The sequence below is a fragment of the Lactuca virosa genome, chromosome 3, assembly GCF_052849685.1.
Source record: "Lactuca virosa cultivar CGN04683 chromosome 3, Lactuca_virosa_CGN04683_v6, whole genome shotgun sequence".
NCBI classification, from domain to species: domain Eukaryota; kingdom Viridiplantae; phylum Streptophyta; class Magnoliopsida; order Asterales; family Asteraceae; genus Lactuca; species Lactuca virosa.
The window spans coordinates 381,757,706-381,766,289 of NC_136428.1; the positions used below are offsets into that span (position 1 = coordinate 381,757,706).

Here is an 8,584-nt window from a genome sequence, read left to right on the forward strand (position 1 = left end):
CGACAAACACATCCAATATGAAACTCTAGTAGATAGGAGGAGATGCGTCGCTACTGCTTTGACCGATGGAGAAAGTGTTGCGATGGTGAAGTAGTAAGAAAAAGGCGCAGTACCACAGGTACACTTCATATCATAGTCAAAGTTAAAGAAATGGATACTCATTTATGTATTAGGTCGTTCTCGATTACACTGAGGGAAGGAGGGCGATCAAAATACTGAATGGAGAAATTGAAAAAATAATTAAAAACATACCAAATAAAGCTCAATGACTCGGAAATTGGGAACAGGAGAGATGAATCAACGGGAATACTCTTGAAATCGATGTCGATTGAGGTTTATATGAAATCAATTGACTATGCTATCCAATTCAAACATGAAAGAAGATAATTCATGATTTATTGGGATTACATTGATAATCTTTGATTTTGAATGCTGATTTTAAGGAAATCAAATGCAATCCAAGTACTATGCTGATTTTATTTGATTTCGTTATTCAATGTTGTGGGCGGGAAAAGAAATCAGTGCATATGTAAAAAAATGACACGTGGATTGAAGGAGGTATATAAGGGGGACATGTGGCGCCTTAGAGAGTCTTTTATTATGAAGAGAGAAGAGATTATATATATATATATATATATATATATATATATATATATATATATATATATAGGACAAAGCTTAGGAATAGTGAAGTACGTGGTCTTTTGGCAGAAATGGTCATCCGTTTATGTTACTGTGTTCACTTCTGTCTATTTTATGTTTTGGGTCCTTTTGTGTCAATATTTATATTGTTAGGGCCACGTGTTGTTCTGCCTCAGCTTTCTGATTTAATCGGCAAGATACGTGTTCCTCTTCTATGCATCCTCATCTCTTCACCGCCTCCCCCATCCAATTACCTTGCACCACTTCAAATCCAACTTTATTCCTTCATCTCCGGTGTCCGTCAAAGGATTCAGAACTTCTTCTACCCTCTACCGCTCTTTCCAGAGCCCTCCTCGACGGTACAAACATCGATAGCCGCCTCTCCGTCTTTCTCTCAAAAAGTCATTCCCGATCCTTCCACCATTGCTTCCTCTCTAGGTTTGAACCCCTTGGCTTTCTGATAAATCGATTGTACCTTTCACTCCATCTCCATCTTTTCCATTTCTGGATCATTTCTCATTGCCAATTGAGGGAGAGACTGCTTCGATTGGAGGCTTACATGACCACCGCCTATTCAATATACATAATTGTATTCGGAAGAGTGAATCCTTGATTTCCCGTTTTCCATATCCTTGCCTTTTGGGTTCCCGTGGCCAATCAATAGATGAGAGAGAGAGAGAGAGAGAGAGAGAGAGAGAGAGAGAGAGAACTAGGTTCATATGTGGATGAACAAATATTGTGTGGATGTAAGAACCAATAAAAATTCAAGAAAAAAATAAACTATTAATTAAATAAATAAGGGTGGTTTAGTAATTTGATTTAAAGATAAAATAACTTCCATATTTATTTCCTATAATCATGTTAATTACGTTTACTTCTTCTAACCCTAACTCTATCCCCCCTCTTTATATTAACAGTCGTTCTCCCCCATCATAGATTTCTCTCGTTGGATTTCGTTATGGGTGGGTTGAAGATTGTGATGTTCGTTCTTGCCTCTCATTCTCGAAGATATTCGTTCACGTAAGTATTTTTTCTTTCATGTAATTGCCTTTTCATAATGCATTCATAATAGCATTTGCAAATATGATTACCTTTATGGGCCAAGGGTTGCATAGGATAGGTAACTCTAAGTTATCAAATTTTGTCAATTTTTTCATTCTATTCTTGCGGACTGGAGTTGGTTTTTGTGTATATTACTAGTTACATCAATTTTTTTAGGAACAAGGTTACATTAATTGCTTTATGAATCAAACGAACAAGTTTGAATAGGTAATAGAATTGAAAAAAGTTTGTAACTTATTTTATTATAGTTATTCAACTTTTAATATCGTCAATAGTTTTGCTAAAAGAACATATACCTATTATGTTTTGCTAAAAGAACATATACCTATTATGTTAGAATATACATCATTCTATTAGAATTTACATCATTATTTTAGAATAGTATTGTAGGTTAACGATCTATTAATGGTGAAAACAAAAATTAAACATGGTCATTCTCTTAGAATATAAATCAAATCATTTTATCAGAATATATCTTATAACAAAAACAATATGGTATGCATTATGTTTAGGAAGATCTGAGTAGTAATTCGTGAATTTTGTTTTTTTTTATTTGTCATAAGATTTGGGTTGCAATTTAAAATGTTGAATAAAGTTGATGTTGATATTATTGATATTTGTTTGGCAATCGTATAAAGCCAAGAATGATAAAAGAATCCAAGATTGATTCTAAAATACCAAATATATCGACATTCAAGAAGCCAAAATGATTTCATACATAACAATAGTTCGACATTCGAGAATCCAAGAACAAATGTGTTTTGATGCTCTCAATGAACACGTGAGATAAGAAAAAGAAGACAATGGAATTCGCTGCTTTCAACTTCATGAAAAATCAACATATTCTTATTTTTTCATGTATTTTACTTCAAGAATGATTTTTTGTATATCATTCTTTAAGAATGCAAAATAGAAATTGTTATTCTTTGTAAGATTTTTTAGTCTTTTGGTGTAGAATAATTCATAAAATGTAATTATATGACATGTTATTAAGTTAAAGAATGCTTTTGTTTACTAAATTCTGCCAAGAATGAGTTTTTTTGAAAAAAAAAAAAAGATTTCATATTTATAAGCATATTCTTTCGGAATGCACACCATACTTATTAACATATTTTTTCAGAATGTCTGAATTAAAAAAATCATTATCATCTATAAATCATATTTTTAAATTTAATAGAATCAATTATCCCATAAAATCCGAATTTCCCTTTTTAAAATCTAGTTTAATTGGCTAAAATATCTTACAATGAAATCTGTGTTATTATATGGTACATGTTATTCCATTGTATTATCATAAGCCCTCAAATCATAGTTATTTAATCTTTTCATCTATTGCTTCAGAATCGTTCCTACGACCACACAATACTTGTTGTCCACATTATAACCTAGCCATATATATATATATATATATATATATATATATATATATATATATATATATGTGTGTGTGTGAAATTCATATATTATACGGTTTGATTAAAAAAAGTTAAATATTACTATCACTAATTGTCTATATGTGAATCAATGAATCTTGCAGTTATTATCATAATTCTTTGAGGATGTTACCATATATATATATATATATATATATATATATATATATATATATATATATATATATATATATATATATTGTGTGTGTGTAAAATTTATTCTTAGCTTTATTTATTTATCTTTGTTTTTGCGGTTTAAAAATCTTTTAATATTTTTGACATGTTATTCGAATATACCATTTTTTTTACGTTTTGTTCGTTCACATTATATAACGTTTTTTTATGTTTTGCTCGAATAAACAAATTAAAATAGAACCTCGGATAACTATCAAATATCATATATAACTATTTAGTGTTGTTTTTCGTTTACATCATTTTTTTTTATTCGGTTTTATTGTTACTTTTTCAACAAATAATCTTAAACATTAGGATAAACAACTAGCATACAGTCATAAAAACTATCGAAATAACAACTATATTTTAATAACTATTTGTTAAAAGAATAATCTTAAATAAAAGTTACCGCTTGTTAATACTCACTAAGTATATATTGTATGGAATAGTAAAAAATTCCCCTCGTATTTATTTTAATAAAAGAAATAGGATTCAAATTAAAATATGAGGGGAATTTTTTTATTATTTCAGACAATATATACTTAATGAGTATTAACAAACGGTGGATTTTATTTAAGATTATTATTTTAACAAATAGTTGTTAAAATATAGTTGTTATTTGGATAATTGTTAAGATGATATGATAGTTGTTTGTCCTAATACTTAAGATTATTTGTTTAAAAAGTAACAATGAAACCTCTTAAAGCTGAAGAAAAAAAAAATAAAACACATAAACGAATGATATATAATTTAGATAATTAATTTAAAAATATAAAAATAATTCTATAATAAATCTATACAAATTCTATTAAAATAAAGAACAAATAAAATTGTTATATAATAATAATAACTAGGGAAAAGCGGGGGTTGGATCCGGCAAGAAAACCTGTGTAGGGTCAAAATGTGAAATTTAAGTTTCTGCAGAGACATTAATTTGGTTTACAAAGGGGCAAAAAAGGAAAATTACAGAATTTCAACGATGATAAAAGATCTAAAGACCAAACAAACCCATTCTACTCGGATAAAATATTTAAAAAACAACAAAATGCAATCATGAATATTATTAAAATGGTAAATAGACATATTCATAACTCATGTTTTGGGACAACAACTTCAAATAAGATCGAACAATAGGTTATTTATAACTGTTATGGTTCATATGGGGATGTTAGTTGACTATTCTGAATGACCTGAATGGTAACTCCCATAATTAAACCAAACACTGCTACAATTTGACTTGCATGAGCTTCTTCATTGTCCTGAATGGTAATTTCCATAATTAAACATTCAAAATTATTCATAACTATTTATTTATGTATGGAAAGTAAAAAAGTTTTAATGGGAATTACCTCCATAGAATCTGAATGCATCCGGTCTAATTTGGGTACCTGTCAGTCACAATGTTAATATAATAAACAAATAAACAAAAGTATGTTGCTATTTCTTGCATTAAACACATTTATATATCAAACCATCTAGAGTTCACTTTAATTTTCTTTCCCGTATTAATATTTGTTATGAATTCACCATTCCTGAGAACACCTTCATAGATTCTACATTGAAATAAAACCATCAGTTATTTTCACAAGAAACGTACATAAAATTAGGAGAAAAATACCTTAAATATGTCAACTATTTTTTTCTAGGGAAATTCCATTAAGTATTTCGAGTTTTTTCGTTCCTATTCTCCTTTCTCAAAAAGGGGGACGTTAAACAAAGTTAAAGGATTACTTCGTTCTTGATAGTTATTTACTTAAGTGGTGGAATGGAAGAATACTCAAACTTCACTTCTTATTTTGAGAAAAGATTAAATTAAAAGAATAACGAATATATTACACCTGCAACCCTTCAAAAGATACTGGGAATTCAGATAATTCGAATAGAAATTTTACGAATTTCTCCTATTATCTCTCCCATCAACAGTAATTTCATAAAAGTTGGCCATTTTGTGTGCCAAGAATAACCTCTCATTTGGAAGCTGTTTTAAGATCCAAATAAGGGATATGAAACTATGAAAGTGAAATCCATGTAATTCATTAGTCATTTTCAGAAAAACAAAAACACTATATGCAACAATAAAATAATAATAAAAAAAAAAAAAATTATTATTAAGGAGATTACCATAAGAATCACCACGACCAAAGTCATGGCTGATGTTAGTCTTGTTAGTCCTGAGGAGATGAAATCATTATCTGCTTTTTCAAAGTCTTGTGTTGAGATAACAAACAAACACCATTTGAGTAATGCACATAAAGAATCTAAAGAGTCAAAGAGGAATCAACACCTTTAAGAACTGTGTATAGAGTGAAAGAGTCCTCTAATCCTGCAGATGCTAAAGAATAAGGGCAACTGAAGAGAAATGTATAGAGTGAAAGAGTCCTCTAATCCTGCAGATGCTAGATTTAATTAGGAAGAAAATATCAAAAAAGACACACAAATACAAAAAAATATCCAAAAATATACATCATTAGCTTAAACCTTAGATCTGTAAGTCATTTCAACATACCAGGAAAATGGTTATGCAATTTAAAACACCGATGAGTCCCAGAAACATATACAATTAAACACACACTACAAACGGGGGATTTTAAAGACAAATCTGATTTGTCACTGTTGATGTTTGGATGCCCATCCATCATGAGCTTCAAACTGTGAAGCAGTAATCTGTTCCAACAAAGTAAATGAATTAATATTAAAAGAACAAAATTTAAATACAAAGAAGATATAAAGACCAGATTACACATAAATGTTCAATTAGATGACACACATACACATCAGCTCACACATAAATTCATATGATATCATACACATACTAATCAGATATCAGATTACATACACATACAACCATTAGTTTCAAGCTATGAAGATAAAAGAATAATGGAGCAATTGCAGGGAATATAGATAGAGGTAGAATGTAACCCGTTTTGCATCCAAAGTCATTGGTGTTTTAGGGTTACGTGGATTGTTGGAAGAAAATGCGGTGACCCCTAGTTATGCAGAAAGTTTAGAGATAAGAAAGGGTTCGTCTGTGTATAGACGAAGCAGAAGCAGGGGAGGAAACAATACATAAACCCTAATGAAGATTGAAAGACGAACCTGAAACAGCAGGGAAGGACGGAGGCGGAATTGGAAGACTGCCTTCCCGTACGCCGATCCGGATGATGAATAAGCGTGGTACAGTTTGAGGATTCCGGACTCAGAAGCTAACCCCGACTCGGTCAAGGGAAGAGAGACGGCGGTACTACTGTTGACAAAGTGGGATGTGAGTGATGAGTGGAGGTGGTACGAAAACAAAACAGAATCGTCGGGTCCGGATGGTCGGTTGATGATTGGAAAGGAGATAAAGAAAACAGAAACATCCGATGGAGATTTCAACGACGGAAGCAAAGACAGAAGAACCGAACCAAAATCAGTGGTGGTTACTCTCAAAATCGATACAGGGGAGGGAAATCAGAGCAAAAGAAGAAGCAGTCGGTATGTGGAACGGCGAGGGAGTGGCCGAAAACGAAGAAGAATATATATCTGATCAAATACTCTATTCTATATTTCCATTGGAGTCGATGTAAACATTTCAGGCGGTGAAGGGTTGGGTGGAGGAAAAAAAACAATAAATATCGAAGGTGGTTGGAAATTAGAGAAAACAGTGAACAAATGGAGAAGAAAACAATGAATCGGGGGGTGAAATCGATCGATGGACGGTTCTATGATTTCCAGGTCCCTAATGATCCTAGACAACTGAGTGATCTTCAATCTTATCATCTCGTCCTTTAACAGAAAGGATTTGATAGAAAATACGTCCCGACTCGCCGAGTCCTATGAACGAGTCGCCGAGTCCCTCTTTATCCCAACCTATATAGTCGATTTTACTTGGTCTAAATGCATCCAAACCATAGATTTGACATCCTAGGGTCCATATTATACGTAAAGCTATGAACTTGATGTCCATGCATGGGGTTTTTGGCTTAAAAGGTCACAGAAAGGGGTTTATATGTTGCATGGGTCTCCCATGGCCATAAAGTTGGCACCTTTATGCCATGGGAACCCTCAATGGTTCCAGTTCTGAAGTACAACTCCAAATACACACACCAATCCGAGTACAAAAGCTTAGAAAAAGGTAGAAAATAGCCCCAAAAGAAGATCTAAGTAATGAATAGCCAAGGTATCAGCTTTATACCTCAAATAAGCAGGAAATGTGCCAAGACTTCTGGATCTACTTGCTCTCTCTTGATCTCCGAAGCTTCCTTCTCATTTTCCAACTTCAAATATGTAATGCTCGTAGATCCGGGCTAGTCAATTTAGAGACAATAAGCATCAAAAATGAGTATTTGATGGAAGATTGTTTAGAAGGAATAATCTTAACCAAGTTGTAGAATATGTTACAAGGGTTCCGTAGATATAAAGAATGCCGAAATCCGAGTTATAACGAAGAAGTTATGGCCCGTCGAAGTTTCACGACAAAACCGGCACGGCACTAATCTGCTAAAAGAAAAAACTGAAAAAAAACAAAAAATAAAAAAATCAGCCAATCACAGCAAGGTACTGTTCACCCCGCACTTCAAAATTAGTATATATATAATAATAATAATAATAAATTGTGAAAAGAAAATGAAAAAGAAAAAGGAATGGTAAGTTATTTTTTTATATAAAACAAGGACCTAAGCTGTAATATTCATAAACCATAAGGATGCAACTTATCAATTTTTAAATCTAAAGACTAAAACTACAAATCTAACCAAAGACCATTTCTATAATTTACTCAAAAAGTAATGAAAAAATATTGATAAGATATGTGGATTTATGAGGTTCTAAGAAGCATGTTTTGTAGCATTGTTTTTTGAGATAATGCATGTTTTGTAGCATTGTTTTTTAGATATACTTGGAGTCATTTGTGGTATTTCGGCAAAAGTTTTTAAATATATATATATATATATATATATATATATATATATATATATATATATATATATATATATATAGGAGAAGGATAATGTCGATTTTTTATATTTTTATATAAATTTTACAAATTATAGTATTTTAGTGTTGTCAAGAAGTTAATCTCTTAATTTAGAGAAACTTTTGTTAAAGCTTTTTTTAATTGTGTCCCTTCGTAACTTTTATGGATCCTTGTAGTTGGAATGGCCTCATGCATCAAAGTTTTGCATATTAAGAATTGAAGATAATGTACTTATGAAGGGATTAGCTTGCACAATAACATTTATACCTAATAAATGTTTGAGGTTGTTTATAGTTACTTTGAACATGACAACATGTTA

The 8,584-nt window shown here is 31.3% G+C and overlaps 1 long non-coding RNA gene across 7 annotated transcripts; it reads right to left on the minus strand.

The window, feature by feature from the left end:
* Positions 1-4,340: 4,340 nt before the first annotated feature.
* On the minus strand, positions 4,341-7,120 carry LOC145167695 (uncharacterized). 7 transcript variants are annotated; one of them, XR_013741361.1, is made up of 6 exons: positions 6,408-7,120; positions 6,231-6,298; positions 5,596-5,975; positions 5,433-5,503; positions 4,661-4,699; positions 4,341-4,570 (listed from the first exon to the last, which is right to left on the minus strand). It is a non-coding gene; the product is annotated as an uncharacterized LOC145167695 (long non-coding RNA). The 7 variants fall into 7 exon arrangements; XR_013741359.1 differs by lacking the exon at positions 6,231-6,298 and having other exon boundaries at positions 5,596-5,698; positions 5,790-5,975; positions 6,408-7,116; XR_013741358.1 differs by lacking the exon at positions 6,231-6,298 and having other exon boundaries at positions 5,596-5,707; positions 5,818-5,975; positions 6,408-7,115.
* Between the last annotated feature and the right edge of the window lie 1,464 nt (positions 7,121-8,584).